The sequence below is a fragment of the Vulpes vulpes genome, chromosome 15 (assembly GCF_048418805.1).
Source record: "Vulpes vulpes isolate BD-2025 chromosome 15, VulVul3, whole genome shotgun sequence".
Taxonomy (NCBI): Eukaryota; Metazoa; Chordata; class Mammalia; order Carnivora; family Canidae; genus Vulpes; species Vulpes vulpes.
In genome coordinates this window covers 111,723,405-111,750,463 of record NC_132794.1, presented here as the reverse complement: position 1 = coordinate 111,750,463, position 27,059 = coordinate 111,723,405, and the positions used below count along the sequence as shown (strand labels likewise).

Genomic DNA, 27,059 nt, shown 5'->3' with positions numbered 1-27,059 from the left:
ATGAATTAGGGAAATAGTCTCATGCCACCCCAAAGACGCGTGAGTAAAAAGGTAGATGGATGTCTTTAGAAAGAAAGCAGTTTGCTGATGAAGGCATAGCTCTAATGAGCTTAGATTTTTAGAGTTACCAACCTCTAGAATGTCTTGAACATGAAATGATTTTTTTCTGGTGCAGTTGACTGGGGGTGTGGGGGTGTGCAGAAGAGAGCATTCAATTTTGCCTGTGCTCGCTCCGGAGTGTGGCTGAGAAAATCTCGATCGATGGTAGTTCAATCCTTTACCCAGAGCAAGGTTTGGAGGTCCAGGGTCTAGTCACAACACGCCACTTGCCATTTTTCACAAAACCTGCATCTTACTCAAAGTCTCAAAATGGCAACTTCTCAGAAGTGATTGATGTTTCTCTTGCTGGAAAAAAATGTTTTCTCCTTGAGCTAACAGCGTCATTTAAAAGCAAGAAAAAGAGTGTGAGAGCAAATTTTCTCAGTGTCCTTTCTGTCAAACCCCTGGGCGTGTTGCCCGAAGTGTTAGGGATAGCATCAAGCCTCTGGTTCGGGGAATGGGCAGGTGTACCCCTGTGGGCTTGGCCCAGCTTCCTCGGAGCTGGGCTCTGTTAGAGACCTCCAGGGCAGTATTCCTCTATAAGCACCAGTGGGTGGGAGGTTGAACACAACCACAGCCTGAACCTAACTAGCAGGGAGGGTTGTGGCCCAGGGAAGGGTCTCCCTGTGTGTTTCCCCATCCGCCTATGGGATAGAGTCAGGAGGAGATCCTGATGTGAGCCGACCTGGGACCTGGGCCTGCTTGCCAGCGGTTACCTCTTCCAGGCATTTGGAGGTCGTAGGTGTGAATTCAGTAGTTGGACTCCGATGATCCCCAAGATCCCCCTGTCTTTTATGACTAAACTTGGTGTGGACGTCTGGAAGCCACTCCCGAGAGTGACCCAAGAGGGCTTGCCCGACCAAAGGCCATAGTAGAGTATATAGTTCAGAGGACTGCTTATCAGAGGAGACTCCATAGTCTTGGAACAATTCCAAGAATCTCAGCATCGGGGAGGACGAGAGACTAGAAATACCGAACATTCTTTGGGGGAAATGAGTGTATTTATTATTAAGTCATGATAGCCACTCTCAGAGAACTGTAGACACTGAGTTTTGCCTTTGGGGCCAATGTTAATTCCTTTCTTTCACCCATTCTTCTAAGAGAAACTTTTAAGATCCTGTCTGCTGGATTCTCAGGCAGAGATGATGTTACAAAATCTTTGTGGGCCTGGGGTTCCTGGGGTGTTGGTTTCAGTATTGGGGGCTGGGGCCAAAGGTGGTTTTGGGGTTATGGTAATAGTGATGCAAATCCATTGGACTTGCACAGGTGTCCAGTTCCATATCCAACCATTGGCAGTGCCTTGTGCCAGGTGCTTCACTGCAAGGTGCTTGACCCTTACCTGTTGGCTGGGGGAGCAGAGCAGGGGGGTGAGGGTGGGGCAACATCTCCATTAGATAGCCAAAACTTGAGCATAACACCTAGTACGTTTTGTAGACACCATAGGGTTGGAAAACCATTTCCTCTAAAGATAAAAATGTGGGAATTCATTGTAAAAGATGAAATGGACTTTAAAAAATATCAAAAATGTTGTTGAGTAACAGCATTTTCATTTGACTTCGCCTGATAGTTGAACCATGGCAGGCTCCTGTTTGTTGATGGTCTTGACCTCCAAGAGAAGAACGGTTAGCATTGCATCTGTATCAGAATGTGATTGCAACACGGTTCCTGATAACCCATTTTTCCTGAGAACTGAGCGTGCTCAGACATTAGCCTGATATATCAGCTCGTTCCCACTTCTGTGTTTGGGGCATAATTTGGGGAAATGCATTTTGATAACATCTTGGAGGAGCTCGAGATGTTTGGTAGCACACTGAAGTTGACCATGGTTGGAGCATGGCTGTTGTGCCGGGAGGATGCTCTCCGTGTCTAGAACCAAGCCCAGTTGGCCTGGTGCCCCCAGCCCCGAGTATCTGGCAGTGGAGTTTACCTTTGCCCCAACCACCCTCACAAGTACAGGGTGGAGTCCCACACGTCCCTAGGGGCATGTGTTCACTCTTGGAACTCTTCTCTATGGCTTGTCACTATGCCCAGTAGATTGTAAACCACCCCCCCCCCCGCCTTTTTTTTTTTTCTTTTTTTTTGGGGGGGGCACCTCCCCAGTCAGCCCCACCTGTGGTCTATGCATAGCAACATAAGAGGGACAGCTTGCCTTGCAGCCTGAGGAAAGACCACGTGTTGGTTTCAACCCGGTAACTCACCTGCTGAGGTCTCTGGTCTAGACAGATCTTGTTTAATGTGGGCAGAGGAGAAGGAAGTTAGATGTTTTGCACAAAATCTCATGAAAAGCCACAGCCTCAGGATGGCAAACCTCTGAGGCTCTAGAACCATTTGTACGTCCTTTTTGACCTTCATATTTTTGAGTGCGTCCTCACTTAAGAGCATTATGTGCTTCTTAATTCTAGACTTCATTATTTTGGTTTATGACCTTTTAAAAATAAATTTCAAATGAAACCTTTCAGTTTTCTTCCTGCAGAGAGTCTCATTTTGTCATTATGAGTGAATAATGGCATGTGAAGTTTTTATATCTTGCATTTTTGTTGTGGTTTTGCTCTTCGTCTGTGTGTTGTTATTTGTTAAAATGACAACGCGGAGTGCCCTCTGGTTTGCCGATTTCTCCTAGAACCGGACCGTTTGTTCTCCGTCGGTTCAGATGGATCATTGTTGCTCTGGTGCCGTTTTGTTATTAAGCGTCACCATTTGCAGCAGCGCCCAGTTACCTCGCGATTGCAACAAAGGTGGTTAGGGAAGAATAAGCGTCCTTTCTGTTGAATGTCTACAAATAAGTGGAAATGCAAATCAAAGCTCGTTGCCTTTATTCTGTAAGATGATGGCTGGGTAGCGGTGGCTGTGGTTTGGCAAAGACGTGGCAACGTATCCAGCTGCTTGCACCCAGAGAAGCTTGTGCACGGTGTTATTTTGACAGAGCGTAATAATAATGATGTGAAAGCTCAACCCTTTTCATAAGCTCCCCCCACCCCCTGGAAGGCGGCAAGCTGAGGTCTCCAGGGGACCGGTGACGGATGTGCCTGGCGGGTGGGGAGAGCCTCACCCAAGCCTGCCGTGGGCACCGGGCTGTGCTGGCCATCTGCGGTGTGGCTTCAGTGGGCCAGCAGGGTTCCGTGAAGCCCTTTGCCTGGTCTTTGGGGCCTCTGCCCTGTTTCTGCCAAGACCGATTTCCTTCCTGAAAAACAGAAGGGTAAGTATTGCCCTACTCTATAAAACCAGCAGCTACACTGTGGGGTGGCCGTGTTGGTCCTGGCACTGTGGCCTCCAGGGTCCTCCTGAGCTCTCAGCCTGCACTGGGGACGTGTGATCCTCCTCCAGTTTTTCGGCCAGAGGCAAAACTGCCAACATCGGAAACCACAAATCAGAGAAGGCTTCGCAGGGCCTTCTATCTGCAGGGGAACTCTCTCTAGATGAGAAACAGCCAGGAGGCTGGGCTGGGGGGTGGGAAGATGCTGCTGGAGCTCCAGCCAGCTCTGTGGAGAAGGGAGGAGGGCCCCAGCTGGGCTCTGGGTTCTTGGGTCTTGTTTGGATTTTATTTCCTGAGCCGCAGATCTAAGCTCACTCGGGAGCCGTTCTCTGGGAGCTGTTGATCCATCCGGGCCTGTTCTTTCCTCCCGAGAACCTCAAAATCCTAGTGTGGCTTCTGCGTAGAAGCCAGAGATCGGTTTCTGTTCTCAAGAGTTTCTCCTTGTCTGCCCCACACGGGTCAAGCCTCCAGCCTCCTGCTCGTCCTGGTGGATTTGTTTCCAGCTGTCGGTACTGCTGCCCACCTCCCACTCCTCAGGACTGCTGGTTCCAATCACAGCCAGTTGGCCAAGCCAGGGAGGCGCGGAACGAAACACAGGGTCTTAATTTTCTCTCTGTCATCGTGTGTTCAGAGTAAGCAAGCTTGTCTGTACTTCCCGGGGTTCCCGGCCAGGGTAGGCCTCTGCTGAATTGTGCTCCCGCTGGGGGGGCCCAGCTGGGGAGTGATGGTTCCCTGTGACCCTCTCCCCTGCTGGGGCAGGAGTTGTGACCCCACGGAACCCCATCTACGTGTCGTGCTGGGAAACATGGATGTGTGGCCCACCTGCCTTTCCAAGATCTCTGTTGTATTAAAGTGAGGAACTTGATGGTCCGATCTCTTTGCCAGCACATGGGACCTGTGAGAGGATAGGGCTGGAGACCCTAACCATGTGGCCCAAGCTCTGGCTTCCCTGTGTCCCCCTGAAACGCTGCAGTAGTGTGATGTGCTTTGCCAGCAGCATCGCAGGACCCCATTGTCGTTGGTGACAACTCCTGGGGCCCCTGATCTCAGATACGTTCCTCTTCTCTAGCACGTGACCAGCCTGTCCCTCCCCGGCACATGGTCCACATGGAGTGGGGGCTGAGCGTGGCCACGGTGCAGGGCTCGTGTGCGCAGAGCAAGCCCCTGTGCGACCAGCTGTTTGGATGTCCAGACAAGCCCCAGACAGAGGCTCTCCTACCCCTGGTCTCTCCCAGTGGACGGCGGGGAACAGTAGCCCATGTTCCGGGACATCCAGAGGCGATTGGCAGCAGACAGATCCATGATGTTTCCCCGAGGCTTGGGGAGTGTTTGGAGATTATAGGGAGGAGCTGAAGGAGGTGATGGCCTGCAGGGTTAGAGCCCTGCTGGTCCGAGGAGATGATACTTTATGTTGACGCTAAGTTTCATAAGGGTTGTGTATTTTGCTGTGTGAGTGGACAGGAAAGTGAACTGTCTTCTATAAAAATGTTGGCACCTCTCATCCGGCATTGTGAGGGTGATTAACAGCAGAGGGAAAGGTGTTTTTTTTTTTTGAATTTTTGTGTAGGGCTTGTGTGTTGCCACCGTTACTACGACTTCTAGAATGCATTAGACCAGTACCTTTATTTAATGTGGTCTGAATTGTAACTAGTTCCTGCCGTGCCCCCAACAAGGATTTTATGGAGGGACACACGCTGTCAGCCCCAGGTTCAAGTGTGATCTGGTGTGACTTTAAATTTAGCCTCCGCTCCCCCTGCTACAGATGCTAATGAAACACTCCACATACAGCCCGTGTGACACCGAAAGAGCCCTAGTATTTTCAGAGTCTGTCATAATCCAGTTTCTGGATCCTGATTTAAGCATTTTCTGAAGTGAGGTTTTGGGTAATGGCTGGAGAATCCAGTTCTCCTTGGGCCTATTGCCTGGGCTTCCTAGCTAGCTCCCAGCAGACTACCTTTGCTAGATTGATTGGTCCATCCCTCCATCCATCAATCCATCCAATCAAAGCCATGCCCACCGCCCCCTCATCTCCTTTTGGCAACTTGGCCACTCCTACCTGGTCCTGTGCTATTAAAAATAAAGTCTTGGTTCACTTGAGTGCATTTGCAATTCATTTTTTTCTGCATAGCAATTAAGATCATGTCCCTAGAGTTGCACCAGTTAAGGATAAATAGGAGATTTTGAAAGAAAATGCTATGTAATTCGTTGGTTTTTGGGTAGGGGCCATGGTTATACATGAGGATGTGTACCATGAGTGGGGTCCTGTGCAGGGGGGCTGAAATGAGCACTTTCCTAGACTTCTCAGAAGCAGCCTGACCAGTGACATTTATACATATTTTATTATGTGGGTTCTTGAGGCATGGGGAGCAAACAAATCAATTTCTCAGCAGTATACTATTTAAAAGAACTGCCACCAGCCTGTGGGGTGAGTTGGAGAGGGCTGTTAAAATTAATCCTATATGGCCAAAAGATAGAACGTTAGGGGGGAAAAGTTAGTGTGCGGGGGTAACCACCCAAACCGTGCATGAGGAGCAGCTCTGAGCATCTGATCGCCGTGTTTAATTTCCACTTCTTCATAAATGTGCACTCACGACAGTGGCTCCCACAAAGGATCCCGATCTTTTCTCCACGCGGACAGGATCGGGTGTCCCCGCGTGAGCTTCTAATTGCTCCGTGTGGAGTGGGCCTGGATTTCTCGGACTGTGTCGTGCTCCCTCTTCATGGGGGAGATTTGCAGAAAAGGAGTCTTGGTGGTAAAGCTATCTGGTTCCTGTGCCTTGTAACCCAACACGTTTTCTGTGATCACCTCCCCTCTTCCGGTTCAGCTATACATTGTTTAACTCAAAGGAAACCTTTGTTGGCCTGGACAGGGTGTAACCTGCAACTCCTTGAAAAATTCAGCCGGAGCAGGGCAGCGCGGGCTATCGGTTTCCATGGGGCGCGGGGTGAGGCCATTCAGAGGGCTGCTGCTTTGGCTCTCTCTTCCCGGGGCAGCTTGGGACGAGGGCATGGCAGTTGAGGGTCACGGGACTGCCCCTCCAGTGCTGGCAGCCTCTGTGGACTGAACATTCGTGTCTGTTTCCACTGCCCGGGAACTCAGGACTGGGAGGCTCTGTGTTCTGGGAGGTCTAGACCCAGTCACGCTGCCCTTCACCCCTTGGCCTCCTGTGCGCCTCTTAGTAGGATCGCTTGCTGGGACTGGCTTTGCTGGGTCCTTGCGTGGGTTCCCTGAGTGCAGGAGGTGACCTGTTATCTGGGTTCCCTGAGTGCAGGAGGTGACCTGTTATCTGCTGTGAGCCCTTTAGTCATTGTGAGTGCAGATTTTCCCTGGGATTTTAATCTCTGATGATGCCAAGCCTTCAGACTCTTATCAGGTGAAAGGAGATCATAAAGGTTAAGGAGCAGTGCTCTAATTACGTGGAACCTTCCAGAGTTGATGACCGCAAGCTTCCTGAGGTAGAAGCCTTGTGCCCTGCCCCTGTCACCTTTATTTCTCCATACACGGTCCACATGTAACAGATTCAGCAGGACTGTTTATTGAACGAGTGGATCCCAGGCTGCGATGGAGTCAGGGGTGTGGAATGGCTGGGCCTACGCAGCAAAACCCATCCCAGCATCTATCTGGAAGGCAGGGTTAGCTTGGGAGTGTTTTCTGCAGACAGAAGGCCAACCAGCACGGTACGCTACCTGTCCAGGGGGAGGTATATGTGTTCCTGAGATAACAGAGCCATGTTCCCAAGCTCTCTGAGGCAGGAAGGCAAAGGCATGCCTTGCCCTCCCCTACATGAAGGTAGGGTGGGGAGTCTGAATTCAGTGTGGCTTGCGGATCCAGCTGCACCCTCCTGTCCTCTGGGGTGCTGTGCTTGCAGTAGCCTCATTGGCAAGAGGACTTGCAGGTCCAGCTTCCATGACCACGTCTGAGCAGGGGACTCAGGACAGCAAGAAGGCCCAACTGTCTCCCAGAGCTTGGTGGCCCCGAGTCCCTTGGGACCGAAGGACAGATGGCCTGGGTATCAAATTTCTCCACGGACCCAGCATGGTGGCCGCCTGCTTTGCCTCCTTTGGAGATTTGCAAGCCAGTATCTTCCTGCATGTGGAACTGACACCCCTGGCCCCACAGTTGTTGAAAACCTTCGAGAGTCCTGGCTTTTCATAATTCGGTCAAAACTCCCTGCTACTTCCTAATTACAGCAGAAGATGACCTCTAAACCGCGACGTAGGATTGCAACTTCCTCTAGGAAGGAGGATTCATATTGATTTGTACTCTGATCTCCCACGGGCTTAAGTGGCAGCACCGCAGAGGCCTGTTTAAGGCCGGAAAGCCTTCTGCCTGTGTGTTTAAACAGAGCAGATTGATGCAGTGTTCGACTTGGCCAGGAAGCAACCCAGCTCTTTAGCATGGAGCTCCATCGTAGCAGCCGCTCCCTCCAGCAGCCTGATGGCTTTGGCACCTCTTCCGCATGTTTGTACGGGGAAGGTAAAGAAAGAGTCCAGTTACAGAGGCAAAGACTTGGCCAGGGCCCTGGTGATGGATGGTGGGGGCAGGGGTGGGAGGGTCCTGTGGGCAGGGCCAGGAAGTGCTTACAGGGCCACCTGATGGCCTTGACTTTGGGCAGACAGGAGCCTCCTGTGCAGAGTGCCCCAGGCTTCCCCCTCTGTCAAATGGGGGTGAATAGTGGCGCTTAATCTCAAGAGTTTGGGCGTTCAGGGAAACTCTCACTGAGGAGGGCTTAGCCAGGTACCTGGTCCACGGTAAGGGCTTCATGGGGATGACTGATCCTATATCCTCCTCATTACTTGCAGCTTAGGAAATGAGCTAGCCATGCTATGGCTTGAGGGGTGGCTCTGGGGACTTCCCCATGGCCAGAGAACACATACTCGTGGTCTAGGTTACTTGGACATTTAGATGAAAGGTGGCTAGAACACTAGACCTCTCGCATGTGACTTTTCTGTCGTCGTTGCCTCCTGGGACTTTGGAAGTAAGGCGTGCCTCCCCATCCAGTCAGCCTCGCGGTGACGTTTCCTCTTCAAGGGCTGAAGGGTGTAGGGTTCCCTGAAGTCTTTCCCACATATGCACGTTGGGTTTGAGTTCTTTTTTTTGCGAGGGTGAGCCGATCTGAGCCACAGGGAGAGAGAGGTGTTGGAGTCCAGGTTCTGTGCCCAGATGTGACCAGCAACCTGGAGACCCATTTAGTAATGTGGTTTATCACTGGGAACGGGTCATCACTCTCCTGTCAGTGGCCCAAGGTCTCTGCGATTTGCCTGTACGTCAAGCGTGACCGAACATGGAGTGTGAAGCCAGCGGCGGTGGGTCAGTCGTGGAGAGGGCCGGCACCCAGAGCGTTGCTGGGAATGGCCCATGAGCATGACGGCCTCTTCCCACGAAAGGCTGTTCGATTCAGGTCACCAGGTTTGGACTCCTGCGTTTTATGGCAAAGTCTGAAAATGCAGATTTGTAGCAACCAATGTTAATGAATTCAGACTGTTTGAATTTCACACTGAATAATGGCTGGAATTATCAGAGCCAGGGGCTTATGAGATCCTTGGATCGTTGTAATCTTTTCTCAAGATTCAATTGATAGCATGATGTAATATCACATTACTTTTATTAACGGTCCTGGTCATAAAAGAAACACACCTATTAGGATAGGAGAATTGAGTAAAAATAGTGGTAATAACAAGACAATTTGGAATATGTAATATATTCAGTAAATTTCAAAATGCCGCATCTCATTTGAAATGCAATGTTGTGCCCATAGATATTGAACGCAATACCTCTGTACCCTAGGGCTTCCTCTTTTCTACATTAAAAATATTCTATTTAAATGCAGATTTTGATTTGCAATCTAGGAAGAAAATTCAGAAAGTATGGGAAGAAGGACAACTCTGCATCTATTATCAATTTTGGTTCTGTATTATTCTTGCTTTTACTCTGCTGTGCTTTTCTCTCACACCCTCTTCTCCCCCAGAAGGTAGTTTCTGAACGTACAAGTAAGGAAAAGGCACCGAGTTTCAGAGGATGATCCTGTTGTTACACTTTGGTCTGTCTGAGAACACTCTGCAGCTTACACCTTCCCTGGCCAAGTGGAAGAAACCACAAAGGCCCCCCCAGGTTGCTTGACAGGGGGCAGGAGCCTGGGAATTTCTCCTTCTGAGCTGAGCGAGTGGCCACAGGAGGGTCTGTTAATACTTACCTGTGTTGGTAGCATTGAAGCGGTTTTCATCGCAGAATCTACTGCTGCTGCTTCTGTGGGTGTGTGTGCGCGTGCGTGCACGGAAGTGTATTTATTTCTGTTGCTTTTTCACCTAGAATCGAGTACCTTCCCTGGAAAACCCGCGGGACAGCCTATTGCTGGATGTGAATGTCGGGAAGATGTTAGGGCTGCCCTTCTCAGCACAGAAGTGACTTGTTTGATGTCGAGCTTCGGGTACCAAAGAAATGGATTTATAGCTTTTGACATTCTACTCTTAGAATTAATTAGGTGGCTAATCATTATAAATACCATTTACTTTTCCTGTTGTCTGCATTTAATAGAGCATCTTCTGCTATATGCACTTGTCAGTTTCAAACTGAGAGTTGTGTTTGGGCTTTTATGATCTGCCAAGGGAAAATGAAAGTAAATTCTTTATAATATGCTAATTGATCTATTTGGGAATTTTTAGATATAGACAACATCTGTGCTTGCCAGTAACATAGTTAATAGCTTCCGTTCTTCAACATTGGAGAAGGTTTTCACGGTCTGTATGTGACCTTGCTGAGAGACATACTGTGTCTTCTCCAGGGCTTCGCGGTGTGGAATTTGGGGGGCTTTTCTCCGTGCTTTGGAACTAGGCCTGAGCCTTTGTAGAATCCTATTTTGAGGGTGCCTCTGGCTGGAATGTGTTGGTATTAGTCCTGGGAAGAATCCAGAATGGTTGGCCTTGATCTCGGGGCCCCCATCACTCACATACCTCTGTCCTAGACCAGACCGGCTAGAGGGAGCAATTCAGAGCAAGTGACTTTGGGCCCGAGGAGTCCTCAGAACCCACTTCTGTCCTTAGTTTTGCTTCTCCTTGGGCAGTGGTTTTGGTAATTCAGGAGCCTTTATATATATAAACACACCTGTTGATAGTTTGCAGAGCCAGGAAGTGCTGTCTTTCCCTGTTGGAGAGTGAGAAGCTGTGCCTTTCCACGCTGCCTGTAGGAGGAGGAGATGGTTTCTTTCTTTCTTTTTTTTTTTTTTTTTTTAAATTTTATTTATTTATGATAGGCACACAGTGAGAGAGAGAGAGAGAGGCAGAGACATAGGCAGAGGGAGAAGCAGGCTCCATGCACCGGGAGCCCGATGTGGGATTCGATCCCGAGTCTCCAGGATCGCGCCCTGGGCCAAAGGCAGGCGCCAAACCGCTGCGCCACCCAGGGATCCCGAGGAGATGGTTTCTCCAGTGAGCCCAAGTCCTGGGACTTCAGGCTTATAAGTGCCGGCTTTCCCTTGCCTTGGAAGGCAGAGCTCAAAGTGACTTTATTTGGGGGCCAGAATGGCCCAGCACTGGTGACAACTGAAAAGGAAGTCGTGTGAGTGGCATCCTGAGCATGCCCATCACTCTCAAGCACATGGTCCCCAAGTATGTGGCTGGTCCTACGAGGGCTGCAGGGGCCGAGATATCCTTATTTATTCGCAGGATTTTAATGGATAACGGAGGCTAATTGACTTCTTTTGGGACTTGGCAGGAGCAGATGTGGGATTTGAACCCCGAGTCCAGGACTGCTCTGCACACCTGGCCTGTTCTGTACCATCAGTGTCTTCCCAGACTGTTCAGACATTGGGTATAAAAAGGTTCGACTTTGGATGTTCCTGATTTGCTGTTGATTTGATAGCCGTTCTACAATCTCTGTACACCCCCAGGTTTACAGACAAACCATCTCTAAGAAGGGGTCTCCCCATCGGGCTAAACGCTCACAGGCCGGTGAGCACATTGACTTTTGTGTGTGGGATTTGGTGCTCTGATCCCCGACAGACTAAGCCTACCGAGGGGATTGGCCCCAGACAAGGACAAGCCCCTTGGACTTGGCAGTAGCTGGGACCCCAGGCTAGACCAGTGTGGCGGGGCGGCTCAGACCCCAGCATGTCTGTCTGTCTGCCTGTGTCTCCCTTCAGCAGAAGCAGACCACGAGGTGGCTCACCAGAGCTGTGGAGGTGCTGCTGGGATGTGGGCCGAGGCAGGGAAGAGGCTGGACCGGAGACTCTTGTAGCCCTTCCTCCTGCCCCACTCACTCCCCAGCTTAACTACGAGCTGTTAAACACAAAGATGCCAACTAAGTGATGTGTTGCGAGCCAAGCCTATCCAGGTGTCCTGTGTATTCTCCTGTCTCCGCCCCTAATGGTGGCGTGTGGAAGCTCCCTTACCTGCATGGGTAAGGCTCAGGCTTTGCCCAAGCTTCGGTGGCTGAACAACACCACCTGCTTCCCACCGGTCCAGTGATGATGGCTGAGACCATCTCACTGCAGTTGAAGGCACCTGCATGGTGGGTCCTTCGGATGGTGATCCTTGACTGTTGCCACTGCGCTGTCATTTTTGGCCTCTCTTCCCTTTTGTTTGCACCTGGACCCTTGGGCAAAAGATAATCCCTACAAAGGACCAACTCTTGAATCCCTCCGAGAGTTGTCCGCATGTCTGACCTATTCCGTCTGGCTGAACATGAATACTCACCTGCACGTATGTCTACATGCATACACACATAGGGATGTGGACCCCACTTGTGGCATGTGTGCCCCCAGGGGACACCTGCAGCTGGACCATCAGGCCAGGGATTCCTTGGACCCCTGTCCTCCCCTGGTTGCTCACCCTTGCTGCCTCTCGGGATGGGCTTTGACACATGCAGCCTCTTCTTAGCCTCCATGGCCGAGAGCTGAGGCCTTAGACAAACAGCCGTCCGTCCTCACTGTTGGCTGAAACGTTTATAGAAATGGAGCGGAGGGGAATAATTGTACGGCACTGCCGCCTTCTCATTTCCCCCAGGTTGATGAGTGGGGGCAGTTTAATTTGAGACTAGTAAATTTTGTAATTGGATTTAAAAGAGGAAAACGAGTGGCCACGGTTTACGCGTTACCTTTACCATGGTGGCAATGGGGGACGCTCTCATCAAGTATGGATCAGATTATTTTATTATGCCAACATTAATATTGGGAGCACACACATAATCTAGAGTCAGCAGGTTCACACACTACTATCTCATTAAATTTTCAGGCAAAAGCTGCAAAAATTAATTGGAGGCGTGTAATAGTTTAGAATGTGAGCCGGCTTATGGTAATATAAATTATATGAAGAGAAGACAGTTTTATATACTGAGAGAGAGAAAACTGGTTTACTTTAATGAGAAGAGGCAGAAATGTAGAGCTATTTTTTCATTACAGATGCACTCTAAAGTGTTTGGACTTAGTTGATGAATAGAGTTAATTCGCTGCTGTGGTTCCTATAATTCATGTTGCACAGTTTAATGACTTCTAGATAAAAACAGGATTGAAATGTTAATTTCTCTGAAGAAATTGGGGCACTCTTGTATATCAGGCTTTCCCCCCTATTAAACCACTAGTTAATTTCACTAAACAAGTCTCTTGGAGATATTTCATGCTACATAGACTTTTGTATTTCTTACCTGGGTTAGCTTCCTTTCTTTTTTTTAAACCTTAATGTATATGATTGTCTCAGATGAGAGGATTTGTCAGGCAGAGCTGTGATAACTTGAACTAGCAGAGGGGTCTCTCTACAGTGAGCTCTGTAAACAACCACGTGCCTTAATCTAATGGCCTAATCTAGTGGCTAATAATTTTTTTTTCCCTTTGCTCTTTATTTGGCTTACAAGTTTGGGTGTGTGGATCTGTTCCTGCTTTTGAGCTGGGAAGGAAGTCAGCGGTATTGATCAGTCACTATTGGCTTCCTAAGTCTTTGGTCTCCAATCATACAGGAAATTTTATCATTACTATATATATATATAACTTTTCATTTTTGTTTGCTTTTCCACTTTTCTAACTTTGGGCTTTTTTTTTTTTTTTTTAAACCCATAGTGCAGATTCAAATCTGTGTTCAGTGTTTTTCTCTCTCTACTCTCAGAAGAAAAAAAAGAAAGGGCAGGAAATATCAACTGTGGTAATGAAAAGTTAACTAATAGTGGTGCTGTGTAATTAAGGAATGTTCAGATGTTCTTATTTATTCCTGAGTTTGTTGTTATGATAACCGTGGTTTGGTGTTTTTGTTTGTTTTTACATTGGGGACCAAGAACAAAGTCACAAGTATTTACAGGGGAAGGAAAGAAGTGACCCACCTCCTTTGTTTGTTCCCCTGGTTCACCTCTGGGTGGCTGTTCCAAGGGCTTCCAGGAAAAGACTCCATGAAGACCTGAGGGACCTGACCAGACTGACCTTTAACTTCCTGGGGGATGCAGAGATCCCTGCTCCCCCCACCTGGTTAGTGACCATTAGGCTCAGCCAACACTACGTCTTGAGGGTTGGGACATTGGATGCCAGTTACTGGTTTTAGGGTCTTGTCCGTGGAACTTGGCTTTCCGGGACCGTCCATCCCTCTCTGCCTGTGTCACTTAGGGACCTTCTTACACGGAGCGATTTGGTACTTACTCTGAGATCTTGTTGGTAGGTGTGCAGCTGGTACAGAGCCGTGGGTGGCACGGCTGGGAAATGTGAGGACCCCCGCCTCTTCTAAACGCCCACCCAGGCTGCTCCCCTCCTCAGGTCGCCAGATGATCTCTGGGAGTCTCCGTTTCTGTGGCAGCAGCACTGGGCTGTGGGCTGGGCACTGGGTCAGATGGTCTCCTGGCCCCAACTGCTGGGCATACCGAGGTCTCGTCTGTGGGGTGGCAGGGCTCACTCTCCATCATCTCTGCTCACTTGATGCACTTAGTTGACTCCATTGTCTTGCCTCCAACAGTCCCTTCCACCTCACTGAAGTCTCTTCTGTCCCATGTTGGTGACAGATGAACTTGTGTGTACTCGACCCCAGCTTATTTCTTAGCATCCTTAGTCCTTTGAATCTCTGTGGCTTTGGTTTAGGATTCCCTAAAAGGGAGTTCCTCAGCCTGGCACCATTGATCTTTTAGAGCAGATCATTCCATGTTGTGAGGCTGTCCTGTGCATCGGAGGATCTTTCTCCCTAGCCCTGGCTTCTGTGCACCCACCCTCCCTGCCCCCACGTGACAACCAAAAATGTGTCCAGACATTATGAATTGTACCTTGGGCTGGGGGGTGGGGGTGTTTGTGTGTCCCCTGTTTGAGGTCACTTCCTTAAAGGGTGGATGTTTACTCCAGCATGTGGTTGCATTATGCTTGAGCCTCGAGGACTGAGCCCGGGGAGGCCTTGAACTCCCCACCCTGCCCAGGGCGTGTACTCCACGCCTGTGCCCTCATGTGCTTGCCCCCTTCGGTCCCATCCAGAGAGTCAGGGCCCAGTGTGCAGGCGGCTGCTTCAGCAGACAGAAGGGGCCTGGCACAGACAGGTGGGCTCCTGCCTCACACTCGGCTCCATTAGACTCACACAGGGTGCTCGTGACTGTGCATCTGACAGGCAGATTTATTTGTCGCCTTGTCGTGGTGACCTGTTAGGATGGCTTCACTGCTCATGTGCCACTGATGCTGGGCCGTCTGAAGTTGGGACAGAGCATCCCCTGGTCCCCACCGATTGAAGTCTTATCAGCACTAGGCATAACTTACCGCCTGCTTTTCCCTGTTTCTGTAACTTTTAATTGAAACCATTTAGTTACCACCCCTGCTGCTAGGAATCTGGGGACAATTAGGAGAGTCCCATCTGTCCTTTGAACCACGTTATATTGCCTTTTTCTCGCTATCTCAAGAAGACGGCGAATTGTAACAGCAACTGTCTCTGCTTCCCACTGGATGGCTGCTCTCTCGCTTGAATGAGTTACGGCAACTCTTTAATTCAATTATTTTCTCCAGTGCAGGCTTCGAGATGATTTAGCTGAATCAGAGGCCCGGGTTTTCCGATGCCAAGCCGTGCCTCGACGTCGGCTGTGGGTGGATTGTAAAGTTTTCACATAGAGTGAGGGGTGCGTCCTGTGCCCCCCCCCCCCAGCCTCCTGGCACAAGCCCCTGTTCACCATCTCAAAACATAGATTGGAAATGGCAGATGCCATGGGCTTTGCCAGTCTTTCCCCCAGGCAAGGAATTATCTGTCCGGTGCTATTAGGTCAGTGAATTCCTACCCAGCTGTGTCTGAAAGAAGGGAGGGTGGCGGGGGGAGCAGGGCGGCCTGGGTGCCGGTCAGGAAGGCATTTTATAAATCTATAAATGTGCTAAACAGCCCACTCTCCTGCTTTGCTATTCGACTTTGAATTAAACAACGTGTCATGAGTGGGAGGTGTATCTTACAATGATTTTAACCAATTTGCTTTCTAATGTGGAAAATCTGCCGAAAATAGGACCCACTGAAGTGGTTTGTCCCATATACCGGAGGGGTGGAGGGCATGCCCTCGAGGGTGGTGGCCTGCGGGGTGAGGAGGGACAATTCGGGCGTGAGCCTTTCAGGTGGGAACTGGGATACTGAGCCTGCATTCTGTTGTCCCTGTGGGCCCCGGGTTCCCTTGGGTGTGTCCTCCCCAGGTCACAGGGTACATGCAGCGAAGACTCCCTTTTCCAACACATCTAGGGTGTTTTGAACCCAATTAGAAGTACACAGTGTGGGCAGTCCGGGTGGCTCAGTGGTTTAGCTCCTGCCTTCTGCCCAGGGCCTGATCCTGGAGACCTGGGATCGAGTCCCATGTCAGGCTCCCTGCAGGGAGCCTGCTCCTCCCTCTGCCTGTGTCTGCATCTCTCTCTCTCTCTCTCTCTCTCTCTCTCTCAATAATAAATAAAATCTTTGGAGCGGGGGGTGGGGGAAGTACACAGTGCTTGCTGAGAAGGCAGGCAAGGTGAAGGCCCTGGCCCATACAGTCTGTCCAGCGGCAGGTGGGGCGGAGAGAGACGGGAACAGAGACACTGAGCTAGCTTCTGGGGCCCGGGAGTGCCTAGGTGACTGGCGTGTGCAGCGCCACCATATCTGGGGGCCCACCCATACTGCATCGTCGTGGTCAGGTCAGGCCGAGCCTGGCCGAGCTGGGCTGCACACTGCCTTTAAACTGCCACCCGTCTGTCCTGAAGGTGGACTGTGATCCTGGGGCCTCCCAGTGCCCCTTGCGTGAGCATCTCACTGAAGGGCGCTCTCATGTAAAGGTGGGTGTATTTTCAGTGCCCTGACTCACAAACAGAGGCCACCACCTGCATCTGGCGCTTATAGGAAAAGCAGCAGTCTCTTCCGATGTGCTTATCCAGAGGCTGGGTGCCTGCCACTCAAGGGGTCACCACGTCTGCTCTACTCCAGGGACCTGACTCTAGAACCAAACCCAGTAGATGGGGAGACTGCTGTGTGCACATGCGCATTGATGTGTCTGAGAGGAAGGTTAATAAGATAGTGTCAGAGGTTGTCAGAATCTTCAGACATGGAAACCAGTGTCGGCCTTCTAAAATAGCACACGTGCCCTTTGACCTAGTAATCTCCCTTCCCCACCTGGTGCCAAAAAAAAAGCCTTATTCCATCAAGATGTTTCATCGTGGTGTTATTTAATGGCATAAAAGATGCCTCAAGCATCCAACAGTGGGAAAATAGCTAATTCTTTTAAAAACGATGCCTTCACAGTTTGAAATAACATAAATAGAAGGCTTGTCTCAGAGTGGGAAGATTTAATATTGAATGTACATTTGCAAATTAAAACCATAGAAAATACTCATGGGAAATCTGATGAATATTTCATACCGGTTATCTTTAATTGGTAGAGTTTGGGTGATCCCCCCCCCCCCTTTTCCCCATGCCCCATCCCAGGGTTCTGTAATGAATAAATGTTGTTGTTTTTTAATAGGGGGAAAAAAGTGCTGGTCATCCGTTTCCAGAAGGATCCTCCGCTTGGGGAGGAGGGGGCAGTGCAATGCAAGATTTATGGAGGCAGAGCTGACTCTCAAGATGCTGTCTGTGTTCTTTCTCCTTATATTTCTTAGAAGATGCAAGCATGTATGAACATACAGAGGTTTTGTGTTGGCTTACCAAAAAAGAATCCTACCCCGCTTGCAGCCCCATTTGCTACGACACACCGTGCCTAGCGCTCTCTACCCTTCAGCAGCCCTGTCCTGTATCGCCCTCTGATCGTCTTTAGGGCATGTGTGCAGATACAGGGGTTTGTCCGTGGGGTCTGTGTACCTGCTAGGTTTTAGGTTTTTGTAGGTTGCCCCCATGCCCACTCCTTTTTAAACTGTCTTTCGTGGCAGAGCAGTGTATGCTGGCTTCCTGCTGCCATTAGGGAGCTGTGTGGCCTTGGGGAATGGCTGGCCCTCTCTGTGCCTGTTCTGTCCTTAAACACAGAGACAGCAGTCCAAATCTGTAGGCTTCTTAAGGACACGGTGAGTTAATGCTTGTAAATTGAGCGAGCCAGCACCTGGAGACCCACCTTCCTATGTGTGCTGGTTTCACGTGTTGTTCACATCATCCTGGTCTTTGTCACCGTCTGCTCTGTGTTTGTAATCACATAAACGCATGTGATACTTTAAGCATATTATTCAGTTCACGTTACATATTCTTTGCATCTAGCTGCCCAAATACATGATCCCTCCATGTCCTTTCCCTCCAGTACACGCCTCTGATAAATTTCTGTTGTGAAGGGAAAATTGTGTTCTGTTTGTGCCCCCCCCCCCCCCCCCCCCCCACACACACACACACAAGCAGATGCTGTCTGTCTGTAGCAGGCAGGGTTTTGGTCGGATCTTCAAGGACTGTTGCATCGGAGCTGCCCCCCCCCCCCACGAGTTCATTAACGAGGCTGCTGAGCCCCCCCAGGTGTCCCACCAGCAGAGCAAATGCAGAGGTGGGGCCCAGCCAGAAGTGTTTACAGGGCTGACTGGGGGGCGGGGAGGTTCATGAAAAGCTGACCCACAGGCCAAGAGAATTTTCCTCTAATTCCATCTCACGCAGCAAGGCATTCCCCCTGAACAACCAGTCGGCAAGTAGTGGTTTCTTTTCTTGACAAGGCATTTATTAAGCGCCTGCTGTATGTCAGGGGTGGACCTAGGACTCTGTGCAGGTCAGTCTGGGAGGCTGCCAGGCTCCATCCTGCTTTGAGACCTTTGCTTCCCTGCTCCTCTGTCTGGAGGTTCTTGGAGTTTCCATCGGCTCCCTCAGGGCATGATGGGCCCGTTTGTCTGCGGTGCCTGGTGCCTACGCTTTGCATCGATTCGGAAGAGGGAAGCAGACGAAGCAGTGGTCAGAATAGTTCCAGGGTGTCTGTCTGTTGGTGGATGACGGGCTCTGGATTGACCGAACTGTCTTGTGATAACTCCCTGCTAGACCAGGGCCCTCCCCGGGTCGGGCCTCTATGGCTCCAGTTCACCCTTCCCCAGATGTGGTCAGCCCGCACAGAGTAATTTCACCAATTCTCTTGGCATTTTTGTTATCCTGGCTTAATTTTTTTTTTTTTTTTTTTGCTTCGACCCCTGATTTGTCAGAAACCCCCAATGTTTAAAAACAAAAATCCCATTAGTACTGTTTGTTTGCCTTTTAATACTCTGGTAAAGACAAAAGTCATTTTTATTCTGGTTCTAAAGTTTGTGTCAAGAGCAAATGTTTTTTAAAGTTAAAAAAAAATGTTTTGCAGCCTAGTATCAGGCTCAGAAATAATTCTGTGTGGGTCTCTGCTTCTTTGAGGCTTACGTGATAAATACGCTTTGTGGGAGCTCTCATTCATATCCCATTGAACCTTCGGGGGAAGGTATTAGAAACACAACTTTCTAGCCTCCGCTACCGCTTTTATATATCCGCAGCCAGGCTCTGAGACTAAAAAGGTTTATTTGCTATTTTATCCCATGGATAATTTTGCTTCGTGGAGTTTGGAGTAGACTAAAAAGGTTTATTTGGTATTTTATCCCATGGATAATTTTGCTTCGTGGAGTTTGGAGTTGACCGCTGACCTCTAGGATCAGGTGTGAGAGCGGAGCCTGGGGCTTCTTGTCGGGGGCATTTCCTGAAGGTGGATGGGCTGACACAGCAGTGAGAGGTGGGAATTATGAGGGATGCCAGCTGCTCCCTAATTTTATATTTTAAAGAAACTCACCATAGTTGGCCTTATAAAGGACTCTTGATTTCTAGCATTCAGAAATCGTAATTTCTAGGAGAGAGACATTTTCAGATGCTTTTACCTCATTGCATGAAGTTGCGAAGGTAACGGGCAGCAGAGAATAAGTCCTGCGGTTATCCGGGTGATTTAGGCTCTTTACCGTGTTGATTGATGAACAGTGCTCCAACCCTCGTTGGCTTATTTTGCCGTGATTGAGGAGCAGGCGCTAGCAAAGCATGTCCTTAAATGACACACCCGTTACCAGAAGTGGCTGAGTCGGTGCTGCTGGTCACCTGTTGAGTGGTAAAGATACACCATTGCCGTATTTTAACTCTTCCTTTTTTGGGTCGTAGGTTTTCATCTGCCACTGCTCACCTGTGCAAGTCTTGCCTTCCCCTCCCCTTACCCCTTTTTTCCGTAACCAGTAACACCGACCCCCATGTCTCACCAACTTTATTTATTCATGAGAGGCACAGAGAGGCAGAGACATAGAGAGCCCAATGTCGGACTTGATCACCAGACCCTGGGATCACACCCTGAGCCAAAGGCAGCTCAACCGCTGAGCCATCCAGGCGTCCCTCCCATCAACTTTCTATTCCATTTATCTTGGTTCTTTTGTTACTCCTGCTCGCTGACAGATGTACTGTTCTGTGAGCTTCTTGAGAGACTTGGTCGCAGCCGACACACAGTAGGTGCTGGTCACGTTTGGATAGAAATTAGTGTGGCTTGTAGTCCTCATTAGGCAGAAGGGCAGGAGACCATGAGGCGAGGTCTCAGTGGGCTCTGAAGAGCTCATGGAAGCCAAGTTGAGATGGGGCCGGTGAGGGGGGCAGGGAGCTGGGGCTTTTGAGGGAAGGGGAAAATCAGCTGCCCTCAGACCTCTGTCAGCCAAAGGAGGGAGGCAGCTTGTTCTAGAGAGAAGACAGAAAGCATAGAGTTTTTGCAATAAAGAATTTTAAAAATAGCGCAAGTTGCCCAACCATGAGTCGGACCACCTGTGTCCTAGTGGACAGGGCCCTGTGCCAGCATAAGGGGTGGCTGCACGATGTGAGAGTCTGCTCTGCAGCGTCCTAAGATCTGTGCTCAGACACATCTGAGTGGTCCAGCACTCTCCTAGACATGGGATCCCCATGGTTAGTCAAACAGAAAGACTCCAGAGGAAAATATAAAAGGGGATGGGAGTTCTCTGGTGATGGGCTAATGAAACTATTATTTTTTAAAAGATTTTATTTATTCATGAGAGATAGAGGGAGAAGCAGGTTCCCTGCGGGGAGCCCGGTGTGGCCTCCATCCCAGAACCCCGGGATCACGCCCTGAGCCAAAGGCAGACGCTCAACTGCTGAGCCACCCAGGTGTCCCATGGGCTAATGGAATTATAAAACTAGTTGGCTGGGGGATCCTCTAGCAGACAGACTCACCCTTTACGGGCTGGTAGGACATCCCCTGTCGTGCATGGACATTCCATAGCTAGGGGTTTCTTCTTCCTTTTTACCTGTGTTGGAAGGGCCCACCGACCCTCAAGGGCAGATGCTTCTGCCCTTAACAAGGGACTGCCCAGGCCAGTCTTCTCACAGTAGAGATTGGGGCTGGCCCACTCTTGCTCTTAACAGACTCAGTTGTTTTCTCATTCAAAAAGTGTGTGTGTGCATACCAGGACTGTTCTGGACTCAGCAGGTACAATGGAGAAGCTGTCACTGGCCTTTTATTCCTGAAGAGGAGACCCCCCCCCCCCCGGATTGTTTTCTTGGGAGGTGTGTGTCAAGTTGGGAATACGTCGAGTCACCGCTTGGCTGGGAGTGTTGAGCAGGTTTCAGGGACCCAGGGGAGGTGACCAGCCGTGAGGTGAGGTCTAGGCCTAGGCCAAGGGAGCAGCTACTGCAGAGCCCCCAGGGCAACAACCCATGAGGCTGCGGCCACAGGAAGGGGGGGAAGCAGTGAGCTAGGAGCCTTTGGCCATCCTACCTTGTCCTGATTTTTAACCCTAATGGCAATGGGAGCCATTTGGAGAGATTCAAAGATAATGTGATAGTATCAGATTTAAATTCCGGAAAAAGAGCCAAGCCCTGGGCGTGTCTCTGGACGACGGCTTAGAAAGGGGCAAGAGTGGAAGCCAGGAGCAGCCGCAAGGTGGACCCCCGCGCAGAGCTTCCTACCTTGTACCTTAGCCCCGCGCCCTTAGCCGAGAAGGCCCGTGCTGTCCAGGAGGCGGCCGGTGTGCAGCGGCCAGGAGCGGACCTCCCCGAGGCTTCCCGCTCAGCGGTGCGCACCCCCGGGGTACTTCGGGGGCCCTTGGCCTGGCGTCCGAGGGAAAGCTACCAGCCCTGCCTGGACTGCGATGGAAACGGTCTCCGGTTAATGGGATCTCAGAAACGACTAAATCCTCCACCGAGCACTTTTCTGTGGCTGCTGGTGCACACGGGGGTAGCCCCCCTCGCCATCTGTCCCCACGGCCTCTGTCACTGTCACTAAAGAGGCAGGCGCGTACAGGGAGGAGCCGGGCCCTGGCTGTGATGACTTTGTCTACCGTCTTTCCAGCAGCAGAAATTGCCGTCGGGGCAGCGTGGGAATCTTAGAAGAGGGAGCTTTCCCTGATATAATTATGCTCTTAGTGAAAACGTTGGCGCCTTTTCTCCACTTCCCCCCCTTAGCCACTAAAATAAAACTTTATCTTGGAGCTCGGCAGCTGTTTGCAGCCTGCCTCGGGTGTGCTCCTGATGAAGTGGCATCGCAGGCGGGGTGGTGGGGATGGGGGCTAGCAGGGCATTGCCGCCGTGGTCCAGTGGGGGCCGGGGCGGGTCCCGGGCAGAGACCCGGGCTGCTGGAGCAGTTCCAGGCCGGGTCGTCTTTGGATTTTGCCCAGTGAGCTGTTGCTAAGGAGAGGGCTTTGTTTGCATGGAGCTGGGGGCATGTTCAAGGGAAGTGCGCTTCTGCAAAGATTTGCTGACGTGGCCAACGGAACCCTCCAGGCTTGTGCGTCCAGCCCCGATGGTAGCAGGTGGCTAAGTCCGCACCTGTAGGGGCGCGCTGGCAGCGCCGGGAGATGTTTCTCGGGCTCATGAGGTGCATTGGCGGGAAGGAGCCCTGGTCCTGCCACAAGGCAAGGAAGGGAGGGGGTGACAGGTGGGAGGGTGGCGAGCTGGGGCTGCTTCTTGGGCGGGGCTGGGACCTGCCCTGTGTTTACTGGACCCACCTCTGCCAGAGGACGAAGGGTGGCAGGGAGGGGGTTGCTTTTGAGACCTTGCTGGGACATGCTGCAGGGCTGGGGTTGTTATTTGGAACCTGGAGTCTGAACTTGTGCTTGGGCCTTGGGGCTGGGGAGGTGGCTTTGGGAACCACTCCCAGCAGCCTCCCCTCCTGGAGAGGAGAGGCTTAGTGGTAGGTGTCAACAGGACACCAGTTGCTCCAAGGAGGGTGGCCCTCCTGGGATGGGCAGTGGCCTCCTGAGCACCTCCTTCTCTGCCAGCTCTTAATCATTAGTCACCTTTCCTCGTTGGCTGTGGGCTCCAAATAGAAGGATGGCTGGACTGGCCTCCCCTGCAGTGCCCTGCGCCTCTGGCCTCGGTGCCCTGAGCTAGGGGACGCGCTGAGCATGGATGCGCTCCTGAGCAGCCCCTGGTGTGGCCGGGCGCCTTGTTCAGTGCAGGATATGGGGCAGAGGACTTTGAACGCCCTGTCCTCTTCCCTCCACCTAAGCGGTGGTTTGTCAGGGCTGTCCTGCTAAAGTGCTGTCCTTTCGTCGTCTTCTGCACATGGGGAAACTGAGCAAAGAGAGTTGGGTCCTTGCTCAAGGGTCAGAGCCTGAGGCCAGCTGCCTGGCCTTGTGTCCACCCTGGTGACCTCCCTGGTACAGGGTCCGAGGCTTTGAGATGCAGCCTGATGTTGTTCCTACCGGCACATTGGGGAGACTCGTTTGCCCCAAAGCTACATCAAGAGCTCTTTCTCTCTTCTCTCTTTCGATTTATTTATTTATTCATGAGAGATACACAGAAGCAGAGACACAGGCAGAGGGACAAGCAGGCTCCATGCGGGGAGCCCGATGCGGGACTCGATCCCAGAACCGGATCACACCCTGAGCCGAAGGCAAATGCTCAACTGCTGAGCCACCCAGGCATCCTTCGAGAGCTTTTCCTGAGTGATTGGCTCAGCTGTCTTCAGTCTGGGAAAGTATGTTGGGAACGTGTGCTAACTCCCGTGGTCTTACATCTAGGGATTTGGTGTCAGATGGAAACCTTCAGTTTGAGGGTAGGGTAAGAGGCCTGTTTAGGGTTCCCTTTAGCTGACCTCCACCTAACAGTGTTCAGCTTCATTCAGCTGGCGGATGCGGAGATGACGGAGGCTCCCCTGCCCTCTGCTAGGTCTTAGAGGCTGGTGGGGACGGCTGGTGGCTGTCCGGAGAACTGTTCTCTCCCTGTGTCCCAGCAGACCCCACCCTGTCTGATGAGAGGAAGGGGCCCTCAGATCTGACTTGCTGGAGGTCCTGTCCTGGAGAAGTGGCTTCTGAGTCAGACTTTCTAGCAGCCAGAATCTGAAGAGTAGAAGGTGATGCTGAAGCCACTGGCCTTGCCCTTCTGAAAACGGGTGAAGAATTCGGATAGAATGCCCCAGAATTGCCTTGCCTCCCCACCTTAATCTGGTCACGAGGGGGAAGCCGAAGTAGCTGACAATGTTACCTGAGGCAAGAAGTATGTTAGATTTTTATAAGGTCAATTGAATAATGGAGAAAGTTGAGGTTAGTTACAGAAAAAGTTTTTGGGGGAACCTACACCAGAGAGACAGCAGGCTGCATTTGTTGTTTTTTTTTAATTCAAATTTAAATTCAATTTGCCAATATACAGTATAACACCAGTGCTCATCCCATCAAGTGCCCTCCTCAGTCACCCAGTCACCCCATTCCCCCCGCACGTCCCCTTCCACAACCCTGTTTCCCAGAGTTAGGGGTCTCTCATGGTTTGTCTCCCTCTCTAATTAGCGGGCTGCATTTAAATGGGGGTGGGAGGGAATGTCAGTTGCCTCTGAGGGGCTTGGGATTTTTAAAAGGTGTGATTGCCCCAGGGAGGGAGGGAGTGCTGGGGTGGGGGGTGGGGGGCAGAGGGCCTGATCAGCTTTGGGACCTGGGCTGATTCTGGCATTGGCTGTGGCCCCGGAGAAACCGCGTGAGGTGGTGTTTGAGCGGAGGGTTGTGCATTCCCGAGCGCTCCGGCCTCCCCGGGTGTGCTCTGCCCAGCCGCACTCCAGCAGCGCGAAGGCCAAGGCTTCACGGGCCACCTTCAGCGAATGCCAGCGATGCGACCAAGGGTTCCCCTGTTTCCCAGTCCAAGGAGGGGGATGGGCCAACCCTTGGCTCAGACAGAGGGAAGCCACTCAGGAGGCGGATAGCCCTTTCTGGTTGATCTCTTGAGGCCTTTCTCAGAGCACTGCAGTTCTTTTGGGGCCACTGGACCCCAGTCTGCAGATGGCAGGGCGGGGAGGCCTCTCCTGGCTTTGTCTTAGCTCATCACAGAAACTGGGGGTGCGGGGGGCCTTATTCTCTCTGACCCCACCTGTCTTTCTACCTCAAGCCCCAGACATGCTGGGAATCCTTATTTTTGGTAGTTTGTCTTTGAGAGAAATAAAACCACATCGCAGTAATTTAGGTCCTGCGGGGGAAACATTGATCTAAACTTTTGATTCGAAAAAATAAAAAAAAATAAAAATTAAAAAAAAAATAAACTTTTGATTCGATGTAATTTCAGGCTTACAGAAAAGTGGTAAGAATGGCTGTCAAAGAATTTCTAATCCTCCTATCCCCGGACACCCCAGGATGATACTTTACCGCATCTCTGTTCTCTCACACAGACACACGCACTGTATTTTTTTTTTTTCCTGAACCCTCCGAGAATGACCTGCAAATAGGCAACCTAGAGGTATTTAGAGATGAAGAAGCTTTCCCCAGGTATCAGCGTAGTCTCAATGCACGCCGCAGGTGTCAGAATCGAGAAGCTCACGTTGGTGATCGTATTGTCTGATCATTACACCTCGCGCAGGTTTTGCCATTTGTCCCAATCACCGCTTATTGCAAAAGGAACCTCTTCCTGCCACGCTTCCTTAGCTCGTTTGAATCTGGAGCGAGCCGAGCCGCTCCTCCTCTGCCTTTGTTTCACGGCAGCGATGTTTTCAAGAGAACAGACGAGTTATTTTGTAGACTGCGCCTCCGCTTGGGCTCCTTTCAGGTTTTCTCCTGATTAGATTCGAGTTATGCGCTCTTGGCAGGAGCGCCTCAGAAGTGGGCATGTGTCCCCCGCGCTTCCTGTCGGGAGGCCCAGGGTGATGCCAGCGTATCCCGTTGCCGGTGACGTGAACTCCGCTCATTGGTTCCGCCGGCGTCCGATGTCCCCGCTGTGATTGACAAGAGTGCCGTGGGGAGGTGCTGGAAACCACGCGAATGTGCTGTTGATCTTCGGACTTTTCTACCCCTGGTCCTGACGTCCACTGCTAACTCTCATCCAAATCCGTTACTATGACGGTTGCCAGTTGGTGATTCCCTGACTCCGTCATTTCCTCCGCATACGTCTGTCTGTGCTTTGCACCGTCCGCAAGACGCTCCCCCTTTCCCTTTGCAGATTACACATGGGTCTCGATGAAGACTCCAGGGCCCTCAGTGCTTCCCTGGGTTCCACCCTGTGACTGTCATTACGCACGTTGATGCCCACAGTGCTTTGTATCTGGCCAGCAGATGCCTCTTTGGGTTGGCTGCTCCATCTCGTGCCTCTTGGACATAGTCTCTGTGATTGAGCGTTTCCTTCCTTTCCAACCCAATCTTTTTTTTCTCTTCCCTACGTCCTCCCATAATGTGATTTTTGTCTGTCTTTCCCTTCTGTACCATGTCCGGGTATGGACTTGGGCATAGGCAGTGTTGAGTACGTATTTGTGGGTGGGATACGTTTGCGATTGCATAGTCTGAAAGTAGAAGTGTGCTCCCCTGTCCATGCATCCAGAGGCCACTGCCTTTGGCTTCTCTCTGGCCGGCAGAGCCGCCTCCGTGTCGACCTCTGGGGCACAGCATGAGACCTAAGTCTGGCCCTCCAGATGGCCTATGGCTAGGGTTCCCTCAATTCAGTAAATAATTTATGGCTTCAGCTGCTGTGGTCATAGGTTTCTTCTTCTTCCCACTTTTTTTTCTTTTTCATTTCTTGTGTGCATCTGGAGACCTTTTTGGCATTGGAGCTTGGAGTTCATTTTAGAAAAGATCCATAGGAGATCATGTTTCTAATGACAGTCAAGATGGCACAGATGTCAGCCCCTGTGGTGGTAGGAGTATTCTCAAGTCAACAGTGGTCAATCCCTGTCCTTCCAGAGAGGTCAGGGGAGCAGTGACCGAGGGCAGGGAGGAGGCTCATCACTTACTCACACCTGCCCTGGCCCAGATGTGCTGTTGGCTCGTACATCCTTGGTTAGAAACGGGGGAGGTAGGCGACAGAGGTGGACCAAATGGTTGGGACTGTGTGTATCTCTGATGCCAAGGAGCCTTGGGGCGGGGGTGGCATTTCTCTTTAGAAGTTTGACTGCTGTTCCCTTAAGTAGAGTTAT

At 50.9% G+C, this 27,059-nt stretch overlaps 1 protein-coding gene across 7 annotated transcripts in view; it reads left to right on the top strand.

Annotated features, from left to right (window-relative positions):
* Positions 1-27,059, top strand: part of CTBP2 (C-terminal binding protein 2) — a 157,158-nt gene that overhangs the window by 48,973 nt on the left and 81,126 nt on the right. The window lies entirely within an intron of this gene.